The following is a 22,142-nucleotide window of genomic DNA, read 5'->3' on the forward strand; positions in this document are numbered from 1 at the left end:
TACACTATTTTATGGGTTTTAACTTAGTTATTTGTTGATGTGTGCAGAATATTGGAATTTGGGATGATTTTGAACAAACCTAGGGTTTTGGTTTAAAATCAAAAGAGGGTTTTTGAAGGTATGTATTAAAAATAGTTATGGGAGTGGATGTGAGGTTGTGTTGTGATAAATTTATTGATTGTGATACCCGAGATGGATTTTGGAAGAAAATGGAGTTTTACCTTAAATGTCTCAATAGTTATTTTGTACAAATAAATGAAATTAGTATTGGGAAAATGAAAGCATGTTTTTTTAGTTATATTTCAGTTTATGAGATGCGTCTGTTGTATTAAATTCGGGGTGTTACAACTTGGTATCAGAGCGTATCGATTTTTAATAATTTGGGTACGTGGAAAGTGGTTATTGCCTCAATGGGTTTGTATCGCTTGATGGAGACTTTAGTATGTACAATGTGCTTACATGATAACAAGCTTATGTGGTTATATGGGTATGAGATTTAGTTTTTAGGATGTTGATTGAGCTAACAGGTTTCTAGAAGTCCTATTAGAAAAGTACTTGATCACTACTGTTTCTAATTGAAACTCTGGCAACTCCGCGAGACGGTTATTATCTAGAAATGAAATTCGTATGTGTTTATGTGATAACGTGCTTATGTGGAGTGAATTACTGTTGTCCACTGCATTAGGACGCGAGTAGGTTAACTTCGGCACATTTGTAAATGTGCTAAACTCTTGTGTTACCTTCATTAGGATATCAGGACATGGACGTGGTGGTGGTAGGCATGGTCGGCCTAGGAGGTATGAAGTGCCTTCACCAGATGAGATTCCGATGCAAGAAGAAGGGGTTGGTCAAGCTAATGTAGCTGAACCAATGGGTCAGCAGGCCATGGGTGCCTTAGCCCGCGAAATGGTTAGAGCATTGTGGGAGTCTATGGACATTCTTAGAGCTGAGAATCAAGTCCAGGCCTAAGTAGCTGAGGCAGGGCCGTCTTTCTTGAAGTGGGAGTTCTTCCGGTCAAATCCAGATGATTTTTTCGTTGACCCCAAGGAGCCACTGAAGGCGGATGAGTGGTTGGAGCAAATAGTGAAAACGTTCGAGATGCTCGGCATCGAGGATGACCAACTGAGAGTGACCTTTGCATCCTTCTAGCTGAAGGGAGATGCAAGTTAGTGGTGGAAGTATGTGCGTAGGCTGACTTGGGAGGCTTTTGTCAGGGCCTTCCAAGACAAGTTTCTACCTCCCACGGTTAAGGAGAAGTTGAGAGAGCAGTTCTCCAAGATGGTACAGTTGAACACTCCTGTGGCCAAGTTTGAGTCCACATTTATCAGCTTGTCGAGGTTTGCACCAAAACTCGTGGTGACAAAGGAGTGCCATTGTTTAGAGTTTGAGAAAAGGTTAAGGACCGAGCTCATGTTCAACGTGGCCGAGGCAATGATTAGAGATTATGGACGCCTTGTGGAGGCGGTGGCTCATTTAGAGACCGTAATGCAGATAGAGGAGGAGAGGATGCGGGGCTCCAAGAGGAATCAGGATGTTTAGGGGGGCAGTACGAGGCCAAGGGGTTCTAACCCCTAGCAGTCCCAAGGAGCACAGTCAAGGTCTTCTTTCCCAATACCGAGTTCGGGTTCTGGGAGGGGTGGTCAGAGAGATATTACTTGTTTCAAGTGTGGTTAGTTAGACTACAAGTCTTCAGCTTGCTCGCAAAGAGGAGGAGGGCAACGGTCCGCATCGTTTTCGGCTCGTTCACAGAGCTAGAGTTAAGAGAGAGGCCAGCCACTCACTTGTTATCAGTATGGGTAGGCGGGAACATGAAGAGGTTTTTCTCTCAGTTAAGCAACACACCTGGTGCATCTAGTTCGAAGCAGACACAGAGCCACCAGCCGACCACAGTCAGCATAGGCCTCGAGGGCCAATCAGGGAGCCTCTTCGGCTCACTCAGTGCATTAAGCTTATGCTCCGAAGGGTGAGCAGGTTGAGCAGAGACCTACAGGGTGTGTGTATGCTGTTACCACGCCAGATCTTGTACCAACTCCTTCAGCAGTGAGAGGTACCTTCTTGTTTTGAAATTTAGTTGCTAATGTGTTGATTGATACGGGTGCATCCCATTCATTTATCTCGTCTGCATTTGCATCAGTTTTGGGGTTAGAGTTGGCTCGATTAGCATCTCTTATCTGTGTAGAGTCACTTATTGGTGGTGAGATTGTTTTGAAGCAGGATGTCAGGGTTGTGATATAGAGGTTGCCGGCCACCGAATTCCTTTTGCATTTGTGTTGATTGACATGTCTAGTTTTGATGTTATTTTAGGAATGGACTGGTTATCATCATATCGGACTGTTATAGATTGCTACCGTTAGAGGGTTATTGTATGTACCCTGCGGTTGGAGGACCAGGTTGATAGAGTCTTATCACTGGTGTATGATCCGTGTGGGCGGAGTGAGCTTAGTTGTCTTTTTGCCAATTTCTTGAGTACTAAGTGTGATGAAGTCTGAGTTAAGTTGCCAAGGGTAGTTTGTGAATACTTGGATGTTTTTCCCAAGGATCTTACTAGTTTACCACCTTACTGAGAGATTGATTTCTCTATTGATTTAGTACCTGGCATGACACCGATTTCTATGGCACCGTATAGATTTGCACCTATCGAGTTGAGTGAGTTAAATATTCAACTCCAAGAATCATTAGATAAGGGTTTTATCCGCCCTAGTACTTCACCTTGGGGAGCACCGGTTGTCGTTGGCAAAAAAAAAGATGGTGCGTTGCGACTTTGTATAGAATACCGGAAGTTGAACCAGGTAACTGTTAAGAACAAGTACCTTGTTAGGTTTTTATTCTTGACAAAACTCCTTTCAGTTGTAATTTTATTCGATATTTTATTTTAGTGAGGTTGTGAGTTTTAGATGTGAATCCAAACCGAATTGTACCCTTGCAGAGAAGTTTGTGATGTTAATTCTTTCATGTTTTCTATTTTGCTGACTATGTCGGGGATCGAGCTGCCCAATCAGCTCACGAGGGTTGAGGGGGCGGCGCCCAGGCGAGGTCGAGGGGCAGTGCCCCCGAAGCAAAAAGAAAAAATGCAATCGAAGTTGCTTGTCTGCTCGAGCGGCCATTTGTGTGCTCGAGCGGAGAATATTTAGTTCCAGAAGTTTGATCGCCTGCAAAAGTACTGAGAGTTGTATTTTTCCACTCGAGCGGCCTTTCTTGCGCTTGAGCATCAGTCCGCTCGAGCGGAGATCGCGGATCAATTTTCTATAAAAATGTGGTTTTATCTATTTTTAGGGTTATGGCTTCCAGATCTTCTTCTTGGATATTACGGATTATATCTGGAGCTTCTTTGCTAGCTTCTTTGATGTTTGTTTGAGTTAAAATCTGGTTTGAAAAGTATACATCAAAGGATTGTTTGTTTTATTCAATACACAAGAAAGTGTTGTTTTTCGGTGGATTCCATGAAATTTGGGCCTAGAGCTTTGGTGGATTCTAGAGTGGCTCATCGTCATGGATTCGACATCGGCATTATGGATTCAACGTTGGGCAAGACAATTTCGAGGTGAAGACTGTGGCGGAAGAGACATATAAGGGTCAGTTCCATTCGGACATGGATTCGCTAGGTAATTGAGAGTGCACTTGTGTAATTTCTTTTGTCTTCTTAGTGGATAGTTTTGTGGCTTTTGCCCACAGTTTTTTTTTATCACAATTGGAGGTGCTCTAATTGTGATTTTTTCACGTTAAAATCGTTGTGTCAATTTGTCGTAATTGTTTGATTGGGATTGCTATTTACTGCTTAAAATTGATACATAATCACAAATCAATATCTTGGGGACTTCTAGATTTTTCAGTTGGTATCAGAGCAGGTCGTTCTATTTAATATATATATATATATATTAGAGCGAGATCTTGTTTGATTTGTGATAATGGATTCAATTCGTGAGGGAAATTCTATGGTTCGACCACCCCTACTTGACGGATCAAATTATTCTTTTTGGAAAGCTCGGATGAGATCGTTTTTAAAATCTATTGATGAAAAATTTTGGCAATCTATTATGTATGAATGGACTAAACCGACGGTTACCGTTGATGGAGTAACCTTCACCAAACCAATTGATAAGTGAGACACAATTGATTACCAAAATAGTAGCTGGAATAGTAAAGCTATCAATTCTCTCTTTTGTGCCGTCACACCAGAAGAGTTTAGTCGTAATTACAATTGTGAAGTCGCAAAAGAGGCTTAGGATATCTTACAAACTATTCACGAGGGCACTCTTTCGGTTAAACGCTCAAAACTTTAAAGGCTCACGTCTAGTTTCGAAAACCTTTCAATGAAAAATAGTGAGACCTTTGATGAAATTTATGCGAAGTTGAGTGACATTATAAATTTCAGCTTCAATTTAGGTGAAAAAATACCAGAATCCAAGGTTGTGGGAAAAATTTTGAGATCCTTGCCCGATCGGTTCCAACCAAAAGTTACGGCTATTGAGGAGGCTCAAGATGTTGACAACCTCAAGCTGGATCATTTGGTTGGAAATCTCCAAACTTATGAGGCACATAGAAATTTCAAAAAGAAACAAAAAGATGATATTGCTTTTATTAGTGCTCATACAGTTGGAAAGGATTCTGATGAGGATTGTGAGATTGATTCCAAGATTACAGATGCTTTCGTAAAATAATTTATAAAGTCTTTTCTGAAAAAGAATCCCAATCTTTTGGAATCAACTCATAAATCCAAAGGCAAAGATAAATTCAAAATTAATTCTATAACTCATAAGAAGAAAGAAAAAATACAAGGGAACTCTGAAAGAGTCCAATGTTATGAATGCCAAGGATTTGGCCACTTTGCTCAAGAATGCCCTACTCGTTTGAGGAAGAAGAAAGCCTTCGCTATCACTTAGAATGATGAATAAGAGTCTAATAAAGATGAAAGTGACAATGAAGCACAAGGCGAAGAGGGGCATAAACAATTCCTTGCTTTTATGGTGGCTTCTGAAACTGAAGGACAAACAGAGCATCCGAAGAGGCCGGTTAAGAATGACACTGATGATGAATCCTCAGGGAGTGATGATGAAGAGCTTCAGCAAGTTTATGAAAAGTTGTATAAGGAATCTCTTAACTTATCCAAATTGAATGACACACTCACTATGAAACTCAAAGCATGTGAAAGTGAGAATGTCAAACTAAAGGAGGAGATTTTCGAGGCTAGGAATGATGCCGTCAAGATCTCTAATGATCGACAAGCTCTTTGTGCAAAACTCTTGACTTGTGAGACAGAGAGGAATGAGCTATAGTAAATCTATGCAACGTATGAAGAAAAGATTGAATCTCTTGAGATGTCTCAAGTTTCTTTAGAAGAACTAATGATCAAGAAAGAGGAAGAGCTCAAGTGTGCTATGGCTACCATTGGTCTTTGGAACAAATGATCAAAGACTTTAGACAATATCATTGGGTCTCAACAAATTTGTTATGACAAGAGTGGCATTGGCTTTGGTGATAATAAAGAGCAAAAACCAAGTGCATCCACATCTCATGAAACAAGAACTCAAGGGCAGGGGGTGCAAAAGATTTAACGAGAGGAAAGACTTCTCAATCTTCCTAGAGTTGTTAAGGTCAAAGAAAAGAAGGTACACCTTGTTTTTATTTGTCATCATTGTGGTATGTATGGTTATATTCGCCCTTATTGTTATGAGTTGCATGGGAGAGTGTCTCATAGAGACGGAAAAAATTCCAACATCTCGTGGGATAGGAGACACTTCATTTGTCGTAATGAGGTTAAGGTTCATAATAGACCTTGCTATTTTGATTTGCTTGAGACCAAACATGGAGCAAGTTTGCATTTGCCTAGACCTAGGAATAGGAAGTTGGAAACCAGGTCGAGACAAGTTTCCATTGAAAGGGAAGAAAACCACAACGTCAAGACACTGCCCAAGAACTGCAATTCTCACAACTTTGTTCATACTAAAGCAGTTTGGGTGAGAAAACTTGACTTGTATTAAGTTGTTTATTCATTTTTTTTTTGGGCTTTCTGTGTGTTTTTTTTTTCTTTTTGGGTCATTTAATGTGTGGTATCATTTTGTGTGTGCTTGTTCACTTTTTTTTTTTTAAAAAAGAAAAAAAAATCCAAAAAGATTTTCTTAGTATGGTTTTGCAAGCTAGAAATTTTTGAGAAGTCCTTGGTGCATTTTGGAATTGATGAGAATATCCATTACATGTTAATATGTGTGTGCTTTATGTGGTCTTTACTCATTTCGGAGTGTGTGTTCTTTGATTAGTATGTCTTATTCTGTACACACTCTTAGATTAGCAAATATTGGAGTCTTCCGCTTTAGTGATCATTTTTCTCTATGGACTTTCGGCATTGTATCTTTTTCTTTTCTAGTGGAATTGACCTATACTAGCATATCATGGGTGATGTTGAGTCTCTTAACCACCTTTCATCTTTTTGCATCTCCATGGCTTTCCCCTCTGTTCTTTGTAGTCTAGCCATGAGGAAAAGGTTACCTCAAAGTCACCAACCCGGCTATCCATATTATATCTATGCTTCTTTGGTTCAGTTTCCATACTCTTGAGCGTGTCAGCTGCCAATGAGTGTGCAAAAGAAAGAAAAAAATGTGTAAAAGAAAGAAATGAAAAAAAAAAGATTCTTTGATTAAGGGGAAGCATCCGCTTTTACTCACCAAATACCTTTTGTTTCCTAGTGGTTTGACTTTCCTTAGTTGTGCTTAGATTCTCTTGTCGGAGGTCCAGCTTTTAGATCATTACTAGGATTTGAATCTAGTGTTTGTCGAACTCCAAGAGTCACACACACTTTTATCATGGGATCTATGCTTTGTACATAATGCATCACTTTCTTTTATGAGGAATCTTTTAGAGGCTGTACACATTGTGTTTTTAAGTAATTGTGTTTCTTGGATAATCTTGTGTGTTTTAAGATACAAATATGAAATTCCTTGCTTGCTCCACCATATTATTTTTGTCGTTTTCTTCCTGTTCATTGTTTTCCATGCTTGTGGTTTCTTTACGCAAGGGGGAGATTGGTTTATCATTGAAAGGGTTTGTTAACTTGACTTTACATTGTGATTTGGTAAGGGAGGTTGGCTTTAGTTGTTTTGCATGTTGTTATGCAATGCTTCTTTATTGTTTCCTTCTTGCATGCTACTGCTAATTATATCATCATATCCTTACATGTGTGGTTTATGCTTTTACTTTAGTTGATTGAACTTTCTTTGACAATTCATGACAAAAAATGGGAGAAAGTTTGAGAGTGCATGTGTCTTAGGATTTTCATCTATTCATGCTACATGTTCTTAAAGTCTTAGGATTTTCATCTATTCATGCTACATGTTCTTAAAATCTCCAATTTACATCTTTCCATATTTCCATCTCTTGCTTCAAGATAATCTTACGTATGTCATATGTCTATTACTTTTTCATACACTCTTGTGGCACTAATAATTATTTTGGAGATTATGGCACTAATAGCTGTTTTGCAGATCATGATCTTGAGAAAGAAATTTCTTTTTGTTGGCTGTAATGGGTTGGGATGATTAGGATTTTATTTGTTAGGTGTGTTTTGTCATGGCATTGCCAAAGGGGGAGATTGTTAGGTTTTTATTCTTGGTAATCTCGTTTGACAAAACTCCTTTCAGTTGTAATTTTATTCGATATTTTATTTCAGTGAGGTTGTGAGTTTGAGATGCGAATCCAACCCGAATTATACCCTTGTAAAGAAGTTTGTGATGTTAATTCTTTCATGTTTGCCATTTCGCTGACTATGTCGAGGATCGAGCTGCTCGATCAGCTCGCAAGGGTCGAAGAGGCGACGCCCAGGTGGGGTCGAGGGGCAGCGAAGCAAAAAGCAAAAATGTACTCGAAGTTATTTGTCTGCTCGAGCGGCCATTTGTGCACTCGAGCGGAGAATCTTTGGTTCCAAAGTTTGATCACCTACAAAAGTACTGGGAATTGTATTTTTTCGCTCGAGCGGCCTTTCTTGCTCTCAAGCGTTAGTCCGCTCGAGTGGCCATTCTTGTGCTCGAGTAGAGATCGTGGATCAATTTTCTATAAATATGTGGTTTCATCTATTTTTAGGGTTACGGCTTTCAGATCTTCTTCTTGGATATTACGGTTTATATCTGGAGCTTCTTTGCTAGTTTCTTTAATGTTTGTTTGAGTTAAAATCTGGATTGAAAATTATACATCAAAGGATTGTTTGTTTCATTCAATACAAAATAGAGTGTTGTTCTTCGATGGATTTCGTGGAATTTGGGCCTGAAACTTTGGTGGATTCTAGAGTGGCTCATTGTCGTGGATTCGACATCGGCATTGCGGATTCAACATTGGGCAAGACGATTCCGAGGTGAAGATCGTGGTGGAAGAGACATATATGGGTCAGTTCAATTCGGGTGTGGATTCGCTAGGTAATTGAGAGTGCACTTGTGTAATTCCTTTTGTCTTCTTAGTGGATTACTTTGTGGCTTTTGCCCGTGATTTCTTTTTAATCACAATTGGAGGTGCTCCAATTGTGGTTTTTCCACGTTAAAATTGTTATGTCGATTTGTCTTGATTGTTTGATTGGGATTGCTATTTACTGCTTAAAATTGATACATAATCACAAATCAATATCTAGGAGATTTCTAGATTTTTCATACCTAATGCCTCGTATAGATGATTTGTTAGTTGAAGGGGTCTTGTTGCATCTATAAGATTGACTTGAGATCGGGTTATCACCAGTTGAGAGTAAGGGAGGAGAATATTCCGAAGACGGCATTCCGTACGGGATATGGCCATTACGAGTTTCTAGTGATGCCCTTTGGGCTAACCAATGCACCAGTTGTGTTTATAGATTTGATGAACCGGATCTTCCGTGAGTTCCTAGACCGTTTTGTGGTCATCTTTGTGGACAATATCTTGATCTACTCACCCTCTGAGGAGGAGCACGAGGAACACTTGTGAGTGGTACTTGAGTTGCTTAGAGCCCACAAACTGCATGCTAAGTTCGGGAAATGTGAATTCTGGCTGAGGGAAGTTAAGTTCTTAAGCCATGTGGTATCAGGGGAAGGGGTGATTGTAGATTCATCCAAGATAGAGGCAGTGCAAGATTGAGAACAACCTAAGAATGCTTTTGAGATCTGTAGTTTCTTGGGGTAGGTTGGGTATTACCTTTAGTTTGTGAAAGATTTCTCTAGATTAGTTGCACCGTTAAGTAGAATGACGAGGAAGGGAATTAAATTTGTGTGGAGCGAGACTTGTGAGAAGTCATTTCAAGAGCTTAAGGTTAGGCTTACCACTGCTCTCGTATTAATTATTCCAGAGAGAGGTTTGGGCTATTCGGTGTATTGTGATGCCTTATAGGAAGGTTTGGGTTTTGTTTTGATGCAAGAGGCAAAGGTAGTAGCCTATAGGTTGCGACAGTTGAAAACACATGAGAGGAACTACCCTACTCATGACCTAGAGTTAGTGGCGGTGATCTTTATCTTAAAGATTTGGTGGCATTATCTGTATGGTGAGAAGTTTGAAGTGTTTTTTAATCACAAGAGTCTAAAATATCTGTTTACACATAAAGACTTGAATCTAAGGCAGAGGACGGGGTGGAGTTCATAGAGGATTATGACTTTGAGTTACATTATTATTTAGGGAAGGCCAATGTGGTGGCTGATGCATTGAGTAGGAAATCTATTAGTAGTGTAGTTTATATTGCCATTCGGGAATGGGAAATGTTGGGTGCTATCGGTGAGTTTGACTTGTATCTTGGTGAGTTTGTTGAGTCGGCAGCCTTGTTTTTAGTAGTTGCACAACTTACACTTGTGAACCGAGTGATAGATGCACATGAGGGTGACCTTGAGGTAGAATCCCTCCAAGAGAAGGTTTCTAGTGGGAAAGTAGAAAGAGGCTTGAACGTGTACTCTGACTCGAGTGTTAGATACCTTGAACATCTCTTTGTGCCGGAGTCTTGCCGAGAGGAAGTACTCTGAGAGTTTCACCATTCATACCTTGCGATGCTTCCAAGAGGCACAAAGATGTATCACGACCTTTGTCGCCAATTTTGGTGGATGGGAATGAAGAAGGATATGGTCGTGTTCATGTCAAAGTACCTTACTTGTCGACAACTAAAGGTCGAACATCAGAGGCCAATAGGTTTGTTGTAACCCTTGCCTATAGCTGAGTGGAAGTGGGAGCATGTCACGATGGATTTTGTTGTGGGCCTTCCGAGGACTCAACGGGATAGTGATGCAATTTGGGTGGTAGTTGACCGGTTGACCAAGTCGGCACACTTTATACCTATGGGTGTGAGTGACTTGGTAGATTATCATGCCGACCTTTACATTAGGGACATAACGAGGTTGCTTGGAGTCCCTGTGACGATTATTTCGAATAAAGATCCGCATTTCATGGCTCGGTTGTGGCAGAGCCTACAGAGTGCCTCGGGCACGAGATTGACCTTTAGCATTGCGTATCATCCTCAGACTGATAGGTAGTCAGAGCGCACCATTTAGATTTTAGAGGATATGCTTCGGGGTTGTGTCTTTGACTTTAAGGGTTTGTGGGAGAGGCACTTACCCTTAGTAGAATTTTCCTATAACAATAGCTTCCAGTCAAGTATTGGTATGGCACCATTTGAGGTCTTGTATGGCCAACCGTGTAAATTCCCTGTGTGTTGGGCCAAAGTAGGTGATGCACCTATGTTGGGTCCAGAGTTGGTCTGAGAGACGACGGAAAAAGTTGCACTTATCCGTAAGAGGTTGGTTGCGGCCCAGAGTTGCCAGAAAAGTTATATCGATCGTAGGAGGAGACCTTTGTCTTTTGAGGTGGGAGACCATGTATTCTTGAAGATATCACCTAGGAGAGGTTTAATAAGGTTTGAAAAGAGTGGGAAATTATCCCCTCGATTTATTGTGCCTTTTGAGATCCTTGAGCAGATTGGAGAGGTAGCTTATTGTTTGGCGTTGCCACCACAGCTTTTCGGGGTTCATGATGTGTTTCATATTAGCATGCTTTGGAAGTATGAGTTGGATCCATCGCACATGTTGGATTGGACCAACTTAGAAGTAGATGATGATGCCTCATATGAAGAGAGACCGGTGAGAATTTGGATACTCGGGACCAAGTCTTGTGAGGCAAGACAATTCCTTTGGTTAAAGTGTTGTGAAAACATCACAGGGTTAAGGAAGCAACTTGGGAACGTGAGTTGGAAGTCTGTGAAAAGTATCTGGACTTATTTGTTGATGTTTGAGCATGTATTGCAATTTTGATTATGTTAATGAAATATGAAAACATTGTATATCTTTTGAGAATATGGAAACATTGTATATGTTGTATATGTTTTGGAAACACGGATTTAATGTGAACATTGTATATGCTTTGGAAAAATGTGAATTGTGCTTTCGATGTTGGAACTTGTGTATCGAGTTGATGAGAATGGGTGACCGGAGGATGGGTCATGGTGATAGAATTGATTAATTATCTTTACTGCGATCGGTTTAAACATAGATTTAAACCTTGATTTGAAATTTCGGAGACGAAATTCCCTAAGGGGGGAGATTATAACTATTCTGGTTTAGACCTGACCCATTTTGTATTCCGAACTCGGGTTTCATGGTTTTGTGTTATTGTTCATTCCTTGCTTTTCTTGTACATCCTTAAATTTGGTTATTGGATTGTAATGGTTGTGTTTAGAACAGGTTGGTTGCTTAGTTTTCAAACCTTTGTTGCCCAAAATTTTGCTCCTTCACTTAAGTGGCACTTCTTGTGCTCGAGTTGGATTTGTGAACTCTCAATACTTTTGCAGGTCTACAAAACTACTAGGAGAGTGTATTCTACGCTTGAGCGGTTCCTTCTATGCTTGAGCGGGCTCAACTTGAGTGGCCCTTCTTGGGCTCAAGCGTTGGTTTGTTATCTGCAAAACTATTAGGAGTGTGTATTCTGAGCTCGAGCGTCACTTCTTGCGTTCAAGCGGAACAATTTGTTGTGTTTGACGCTCGAGCATCACTTCTTGCGCTTGAGCGGACTATGCATATATCAGTTCGCAGCAGCACCTTTCTACATCACTGTTTCATATCTTTTTCTCTCAAAAACCTAGATTTAGAGCCTCTTTCTCTCTCTCTCTCTCTCTCTCTCTCTCTCTCTCTCTACATTTTTACCTAGATCTGTTGGTTTCTTGACCATAGTGTCTTTGGAAAAAAAGATAGAGCATCTCAACAGCTCCATTTTGGTCCGAACAAAATTTAGTTTCGGCCTCTTTGAAGTTTCTTCCTTTCTTTGCTCGTCTTCTAAACTTGAGGTGGGGACTTTCTACACTCTTTTGTGAGTTTTAACTTAGTTATTTGTTGATGTATAAAGAATATTGGAATTTGGGATGATTTTGAACAAACCTAGAGTTTTGGTTCAAAATCAAAAGAGGAGTTTTTGAAGGTATCTATTAAAAATGGTTATGAGAGTGGATGTGAGGTTGTGTTATTGATTGTGATACCCGAGATGGATTTTGGAAGAAAATGGAGTTTTGTCCTAAAATGACTCAATAGTTATTTTGTATAAATAAATGAAATTGGTATTGGGAAAATGAAAGCAGTTGTTTCAGTTATACTTCAGTTTATGAGATGGGTTTGTTGTATTAAATTTGGGGCGTTACAATTTATTGCTTTAATGGAAAGGATGCAACATCCACATATCTATTATAATTTACTACTTTTCATAGTTGTTTTACTACTTTAATGCGAAGGATGCACTACCCACATATTTGTTGTAATTTATTGTTTTAAATAAACTGCTATAATTTACCGCTTTTGGTAATAATAACCTCGACGATGAATAGTATTTTCGGTGATGAATAGTAACCACATATGAAAAAGCCCAGTAAGATGGATAATGACCATGGAGCATGATTAGTACCTATCGCGGTGAATAGTACTACTGGCGATGAATAGTATCTGTTGGATGAATAGTGCTCTCGCAAAATAAGTTTTCCCGAGTGAAACAGAGCAGTCACCCAATAGCGGACATAATAATTTCTGGCGGATGAATAGTGATTGTCGGATGAATAGTAACCGACGAATGAATAGTTTATTTATTTATTTATTTTTATCTTATTCCTATGATTTGTATATTCGATTCATGTTGTAATAATCTCCCAATCTCACTTCTTTTTATTTGATTTTGTAATTATTTAGTGTTGTAATAATTCTCAACCCTTGCTTCTTTCTAGCCCTTTCTATGTATGTTTTCTAATGTCATTTCTTTCTATCCCTTTTATTTACTCACTTTTGATATTCTGTAAATAGCATCATACATATATTTTTTCATAATATCCGTGCTTTGTATCTATCTTTCATGCATTTAGATTCGACTTATTTGCATTTGTGAGTTTAATCAATTCGTATGTGATTTTGTGCGCTACCCCATAATTCACATGTCATGTTTTAGTAGCTGAATCTCCAGTCGTATTTTGTGTATGTATTGCATTAGGATTTTTGTATATAAGATCATGCATATTTCTTAACTTTGTTTTGCACCTGTTTGTGGGACATCAGTAAATATGTGAGTTTTTATGCTTTAGCATTCCATTTGTTTGTGTTTTTCTTATTATGTCAAGCATTCTACCATTTGGCTACTTGCTCATGTGATATATCTCTATGAATAACGGTGGATGGAGGTTGTGTCATTTAATTTGGAATAATATTCACTTTGCTTGTTTTTGGTTTTCCAAAAACACTTTTCAAAAAATTTCATTTTCTTGTTTCTCTTTTTTTTTGGTTTTTACTAAATTTTTTCAATATTTTAAGCAATTTTTTTTTAGACACACCTAAGATAAATACACATAAAAAGTATAATTCTTGTGAAAATAATTTTTTAAAAATTCACTAAATATCAAAAATACAAAAAAAAAATATATATATATATATATATATAAAAATACAAGAATTCAGTATATATATATTGTATTTATTAAGTTTTTAAAATATTTTTTCACAGTTTTTTTACTTTTTAGATACATCTAAGTAAGGTACATCTAAAAAACTAAAAAAATTCTTAAAATATTAAAAATATTCAATAAAAATATAAAAAAAAAAGGAAAAACAAAAAAAATCAGTTTTTAAAAAACTTAATAAAAAAAACTCAAACCAAACACACACATTAATTTCATGCCTATGGGCTCGATTACATTATGAGTTGCACATATCTCAAAATTCTTTCAAAATGAATGACATAATTTATACTTGTTTGCTTCACATAGTAAATTTTAGCATTATTAATAATTAGAATAAGAACATATAGAGTAAAAAAAAATAAAATCATATCATGATTTTGTAAAGGTTGATCTTTGATCAGGTGAGTGGGGGTGCTCAATTAATGATCTTCCCCCTCTCATACCTAAGGTTCCGAGCCAAACATCCGTGGTTGCGACGAACAATGACCTTGGCACGAGTCACGGGTTTTCTATTTTTTTCAAAATGTTACGTGGCGACTCTGAGATCTAATGATGCAGTCCATTTATGGCAAATGTTTTTTTTGCAAAAAATGGATTTTTAATAAGATTGCCAAATCTGGACTCTCATCTATGTTTCACACTACACTCATATGACTAGATCGAAGAAATCAAGGTTCCGAGTTGTTCAACACGTGCGGGTACCCACCAGACGGTGTTATAGTTTCTGGTGACTCCGCTGGGGATATTAAGAAAACTTGACTCAAACTTCAGAGTATGACTTTTACTTTCAATTATATGTTCATTGCATTTCACGCATTGGTACGCTTAAGTTCCATGCTCGTCACTAGTTATCTTGGACGGCTTTTCAGCTTTGGGCAGATAGACGGACATGGGCTCTAATATGGTGGGAGCACAAGCTTTGGATTAGGATCACCACATACCACTTGATCCGCCGAATTGGGTAGGTATGTCGGTGTTTTGTTGAGGTACCTTTTTTAACCAAGACTGATCCAGTGCATATAGTAAGCTTTAGATAGTTCCAAAATTAGGACATGATGCTACCCCGTTCTAGGATGTATATACCATTTGTTTGAATAGTGAAACCTTGGATCGTTACAAAGCTAGGACAGGATAACCTTACCCTCTAGGGCTGTTCACGGGTCGCTCGGATTCAGTGTTTGAACCATCACTCGAACCGACCCTTTCGGTTCAATACGTTTTACATCCAATGTTGACTGCCAGTGTGCCGGAACTCGACCGCACACTGATTTGGTGTTGTCGGTCGATTTCGACGGTTTCGCAGAGAGCTCAAACAACACAAAAACTTTACCGTTCACTCAATCAAATCTAAGAAACTAATTTAGAGTTTTCGAATATAAATAATGAAATCACACACAAAGACCTCAGAGAATGAAGAAAAGTACTCACATGGGGAGAGAAGGATCTAAAAGAGAGGAGATATGATACATTGAAAAAAGAAACTTATTGTCACCATCAATTTGCTTGCACCATTACCGCCACGAGTTTGCCACTGCTACTGCCATTTTGATCACCACCATCGTCTTCACCACTGCGAGACGAGTTAGGGGAAGAGCCACCATCACCATCCTTTTGTGAAGAACTATACCAGAGAGAGAGATAGTTAAAAGGGTTTTGGGTTCTCTAGGCTGTCTTTAGAGTTGCCTAGGATTTTTTTTTTTTTTTTTTTTTGGGGATTTGAGTTCCCTACGCTAGCTTTACAGTTCTCTAGCATATAAAATATGAGTCCAATCTAAACACGTGGAGGGTAAATATATTTTTTAAATATTTTATCGGTCGGATTGGATTTATCTGATTTTTATGTGTACCACCCGTGATCGACCATGAAATTGAAAAAATGGAGAAGTTACATCTGCATCTAACCGTCTCTATAAATAAAACCATATGTAGCTCATCGGATTGGTTCAGACCGGACGGGTTTGTCGGGTCTCCGGGTTCCATGAACAGCCCTATCCATGGGGGCGTTTGTTCTATTTCCTACTATGTGCAATGTATGGGATCTATATAGGGGTTCTTAAATTCAGATGAATGGTTCAGGCATGTTAGTTTGTGTTCAGTTTTTTTGGTGGGGCATACAATGATCAGTTGTGCGAATTGAGTCGAAGTATTGTCAGAATTCTGATTAGGGGTATTGTTTTTGGTTTTCTTTTTTCTAAGTCGTAGCACCATAGCTTCAGAAAAGTTTGATATCCCATAAAGTCTACTAGTGTAAATAAATAGAACTTGTGGGATATTCAACCATTTCTGTGATCAAGAATGGACCACCTGCTGATTGCACACATTTCGTTCCAAACGTGGTGGATGGCACGCACTGTAATTAGCAATTCGAGAATGCTTTCATTTACTTTCTGAATTAGGTGTTGAGTCTAAACCTGATTCTGCCAAGTTTGTGGTGTTGGAATCAGGATCGAGTCAATCTTGTGAGTCAGGGTCTAGTGATTTCAGGAGTGATAACCCGGACACCACTGTCTTGTCTATGTCTATCTTTTCACTTTCTTCTGAGCCTGTTTCAATCATTGAATTAGAAGTTCTGAATGAACAATGTAGTAATTTCACCTACTTCTTTGTGCCTTTAAATTATTGCATTGACCAAAATTTTCTATTTTTTTTTTCCAAAACTTTGATAAAAATGAAGAGGAAGGAATTCCTCGGGATTTGTAAAATTTGATTGACTGAGAGGAAGAGAGGTGTACTAAGACCTTTATGGATGAGATCATTTTAGGTAATGTGGGCACTGTGAAGGATCTTGGCTTGGTCCAAATTGGTTCTACATTGTTTTCAGAAGAGCATGAGCGACTAGTCACTTTATTAAAAGATTTCAAAAAGAAAGTGTTTTTGCGTGGTCCTGCGAAGACATGTCTGGAATTGATCTTGAGATTGTACAGCATAGGATCACTCTTGACAAGCCTTTAACTTTCAAACCTTGATTCAACATGTTCAATGATTAACCAAAGTATGAGGCTTGTATAGGCAGATTGGAAGCAACCCTAGAACTAGGGGCAAAAAGGTTTGATGTGATCGGGGATTCAAACTTAGTCATCCACCTAGTCAGAACGAATAATTGGTTTGTCGACTCTTTGGCAACCTTAGCTTCAATGATGGATATGCTAATCGAGGCCAATATGTGTCTGATCCTTATAGAGTAGATGATAGCCGCAATAGAAGAAGTTCAAGATGAGAATCCATAGTATCACAACATTTTGGAAAATGACCTATGCCCACAAGAGGCAAATACTAAGGATAAGGTATCAATGTAGGATTGCCAAATCCTAGAATTTGAGAGAAGTAGATTTAGTGTTGAAGGACATTGAACTCCTATTCACGACACTATGGGCAAGTTCAGAGTCCCTACATTATCAAATTTATTTGGTCAAGAGAAGCAGTTATTCTCATGGATTTAGATGACTTATAATTCTCACAACCAAATCGACATAGACAAGTTGAAAAAAATACTATTTGTGAGAGGCTCGTTGGGTCCAAAACCCGGAAGGCAACCCAGGAAAAAGTTAGAGCAGAAAAAAAAAAATTAGAAAATGAAAAATGAAAAAAGAAAAAAAGAAAAATGAATGAATGAAAAAAAGTTCACAAGGTTGAAAATTCGGAAGGGCGACTTTGGCAAAAGTTAGAGCACAAAAGGGAAGTGTTAATATCTCAGTGAACCTTATTTCATGAACTATGTAAGGCTTGATTCATATCTTTGGGATATGTAGGCAGCTTCATCTTGAAGTTCGGCCCTAACCATTTTCAACTTACTCATCCCATCCATGTTTGATTGGTTCATCTCCATTCGATTCAATTGTCCTATTCCTTCTTCATGACGGGTTCAGTTGCAAGATAGATTCAGTGGTAAAGCAATATATCCTGTTTGGGTTATCTAATTTGATTTTGTGCATTTCAAGGGTTAATTCCATGTTGGTTGGGTAGTGGCCATTTGCGAAAATAGATTTTGATGATTGTTTTTAGTGAAGTTGACTGATTTTTTCAAAAATTATTTCATTTTTGCAAAATCAGACCATTCTTTGGACCAAAAAAGGAAAATTTTTTAGTGCTTACAGCTTGACTTACATGATTTCAAAACAGAGAATGAAATAAGCATACTAATCTAATTCTTATGTTGGTCAAACTCTTTTTTAGCAAAAAATTAAAGAAGGAAAAAGTCAAAGCAATGAACTAGGGCCATATTCGAGTTAGGAATTTTGTCTTCTCCCTGCACTCTCAAGTCTCATGTTACATGTTTCAACCGGCCGTCCAACAATTCAATCGGTCATCCAAGTTGTTAGTTGACTCCAGGTGCTTCTTGATTGTTTCAGCAGGCCGACCACTTGTTTCACCGGCCGACTATTTTTCAGCCGGTTCATCAGTTCGTTCAGCTGGCTGATTAATGAATCAGTCGATCCGTCAATGTTTTAGCTAGTTGGACAACAAATTAGCCGATCGATCAATCAATTAGCCGGCTGGCCAATTTCGATATCAATCCAGAATAGAAAATTGCACAATTTGTGTAGGCTCAATGGTTTGTGCTTTCGAGTCATGTTTTGAGTGTCTTTCATTCCAATAAGTGTAAATAGGTGTATGTGGATTGTTTTCACTTTGTTTTTCTTTCATTGAGTCTTTTTTTTAAAAAAAAAAATCTAGTCAGTTGATGGCTCAATGTCCAATTCAGAATTCATGAAAAATCAATCATTCTTAGATTCAAGTTCAGGAACCAAAATATTTTCAAGCTCAATTGCAACGCCATTCATACCATGATATTTAGTATGAAACTTCTTTTATTAAAAATTCAGAGTGAAGCTCCCAATTACAACATTACAGAGGAAAAACAACAAAAGAGAAATCTGAAGCTATGCCCTGGTGCTCCTTCTTGAGCAAAAATTAAAAAAAAAAAAAAAAAGAGAGAGAGGGAAAAGAAAATAAAAAGAAAAAGAAAGAGAAAATAAAAAAAGAAGAAAATTTTCACCAAAAAAAAAAAATCAAAAAAATTTATTTTGTGTAGTCATCTATTATGTATTCAACATATTATTTTTATGCATTTATCATTGTATATTGTATGTCTTACATTTCCCTTTCGTGTTTTTGCATTCACCATCACACTTGCACTATCTATTACATCTGTCATGCATGGTTACAACGATCACACAGTTGCATCAGTTGGCTATAATCCATTCACATCAACATTTGATTACAACCATTTTCATCAGTTAATACTAGCCCTGTTTTGGGTTGTTGGTTAAGACCACTCGATTAATACTGGCCCCTCTTCGGGATGACGACACTATCTCTTTCTCAGGTTGTCTGTTAAAACCATTATCGGTTAATACCTCCCCATTTTTGGGTTGTTGGTTAAAACTATCCATCGGTTAATACGTCCCCTTTTTTGGGTTGATGGTTAAAATTATTCATTGGTTAATACCTCCCCTTTTTGGGTTGATGGTTAACACTACATTTCCTTCTCTTATGTAAGTGTGTTTGGATTGTACCCCTTCTTATGATTTATATAATTTGCACGAGGCTTGCCTTGCATATAACCTATCGCATTGTGTTACGTAAATCATGCACTTTCCAAAGGAAAAAAGAGAATCCAACTTTCAACTGCATTTCGAGCACATCATTTGCATTCTGTCCCTAAACTACTCTGGTTTTATTCATTGCATTGGAATACGTAGGCAATCTTCAGGTTTAACCAACTGCATCAACATTTTGTATGTTTGCCCAAGTCTTACGGCCTTGTGAAAAAGGTCGTCTTTGAGCTTTGACATTCACTCACGTCAAGAAATGACTTCGAGCACTGTCAAAGATGGGCCACTATAGAAACTCCATGTTGACCGTCCCTAAGACTTGGGCGCTTTCCTTTGATTAACCGATGATGAAAATAAGAATATGCTATCTCACAAAATTCTCAGTGGAAAGACGAAATGTAAGCTTTAATCCCAACCTTCAACCATTTTGGTCAAATTGTTTTAAATCGGTTTTAGCTTGAATTTTTTATATTTGGTCTATTAAAATATATTTTATTAGTCCAATTATTTTTATTTTTATAAATTTTAAATATTTGTGTGTGTTTTTATATATATTTTTTTGGTATTGGTACATATATTTATACCACTAGTACCTTTTATATATTATTATATTGTAAGGTACACATTATTTTACTATGCACCATTCGAAAAACTTGCCCCTACCGTTTGTTTTTTGTTTGTTTGTGGTTTCTTTTTTCTATAACAGGGGAAGATAAAGGGAAAGAAGTTCAAGGAGAAGAATTGATAGGAAATTAGGAGAGAATTGAGAGATAAAAAAAAAATCAAAAAAGAGAGATTTGAAAAAGATCAAGAAGAGAAAAATTGAGAGAAAAGGATCAGAAAGAAAAGAAAGGGAAAAAAGAAGAAAGAGAGAATTTTCAAAACAGGGAAACATAAAATCGTAGATATTTTATTTTTTGAACCAAACCTTTCTTTCCATTCTCTTTATTGCCCTTTCACCAATACACCAAAACACCATTAAAACTAAAATTCTAAATTTTGAACTGAGAATTGAGAACACATTCGACAACCTTGAGGATGATCAAAAGAAAGTTTATAAATTAGAAAATTCATTATTTCCCCAAAAGGTGAATCTTCGCAAACTTTCATTTAAATTAAAAAATGTAATATAATTTGTTGAAATTCTTTTACTGCTTTATTTATCGCTTTATTTATTGTTTTAATGGGAATGATGCACTACCAACATATCTATTATAATTTTCTACTTTTCATAAGTGTTTACTACTTTAATGGGAAGGATGGACCACCTACATATTTGTTATAATTTATTGTTTTAAATAAACTATTATAATTTACCGCTTTAAATGGCTGATGAATAGTAACCCCAACGATGAATAGTATCTTCGGTGATGAATACTAACCGCATATGAAAAATGCTCGGTAATATAGATAATGACCAAGGAGGGTGAATAGTACCTGTCGCGGTGAATAGTACTACCTGCGATGAATAATTTTCTCGCAAAGTAAATTTTTCCGGGCGAAACAGAGCAATCACTCACAGCGGACATAATAATTTCTAGCATATGAATAGTGATTGTTGGATGAATAGTAACCGGCGAATGAATAGTTTTTTTTTTTTAATCTTATTCGTATGATTTGTTAGATTTGATTCGTGTTGTAATAATTTCCCAATCCCACGTCTTTTTATTTATTTTTTGTAATTATTTAGTGTTGTAATAATTTTCAACCCCTGTTTATTTCTAGCCTTTTCTATGTATGTCTTCCAACCCCATTTCTTTCTATCCATTTTATTTACTCACTTTTGATATTCTATAAATAGCATCATATTTTCTTTTTTTTTTTAATTATATACATGCTTTGCATCCATTTTTCATGCATTTAGATTTGGCTCATTTGTGTGAGTTCAATAAATTTCTATGTAATTTTGTGCGCTACCTCGTAATTCACATGTCATGTTTTAGTATCTTAATATCTAGTCGCATTTTGTGTATGTATTGCATTAGAATTTTTATAAATATGATCATGCATATTTCCTAACTTTGTTTTGTAGCTGTTAGCGGGACGTCAGTAAATATCTGAGTTTTTATGCTTTAGCATTCCGTTTGTGTGTGTTTTTTTATTATGTCAATCATTCTACCATTTGACTACTTGCTTATGTGATATATCTTTATGAATGTCAGTAGATGGAGGTTGTGTCATTTAATTTGGAATAATATTAATTTCATGGCTGTGGGCTCAATTTCATTATGAGTTGCACATATCTCAAAATTCTTTAAAAATGCATGAAATCAAGTCATTTCAAAATTAATGACATAATCTATACTTGTTTGCTTTACTTAGTAAATTTTAGCATTATTAATAATTAGAATATGAATATATATGGTAAATAAAAATCAGATTATGGTTTAGTAGAGGTCGATCTTTGATCGAGTGAGCAGGGAGGTTCAATTAATGACCTTTCTCTCTCATACCTAAAGTTCCGAGCCAAGCATCCTTGGTTGCGACGAACAGTAGCCTTGGCACGAGTCAAGGGTTTCCTAATTTTTTCAAAATATTAGGTGGCGACTCTAGGATCTAATGATACAACCCATTTCTGGCAAAGGTTTTTTTGCAATAAAATGGATTTCTATAAAGTTGCTAATTTTGGATTCTCAACTATGTTTGACATTGTACTTGTGAGAGTAGATCAAAGAAATCAAGGG

This window comes from Camellia sinensis, chromosome 3 (genome assembly GCF_055761805.1).
Source record: "Camellia sinensis isolate YWXY chromosome 3, ASM5576180v1, whole genome shotgun sequence".
NCBI lineage: Eukaryota > Viridiplantae > Streptophyta > Magnoliopsida > Ericales > Theaceae > Camellia > Camellia sinensis.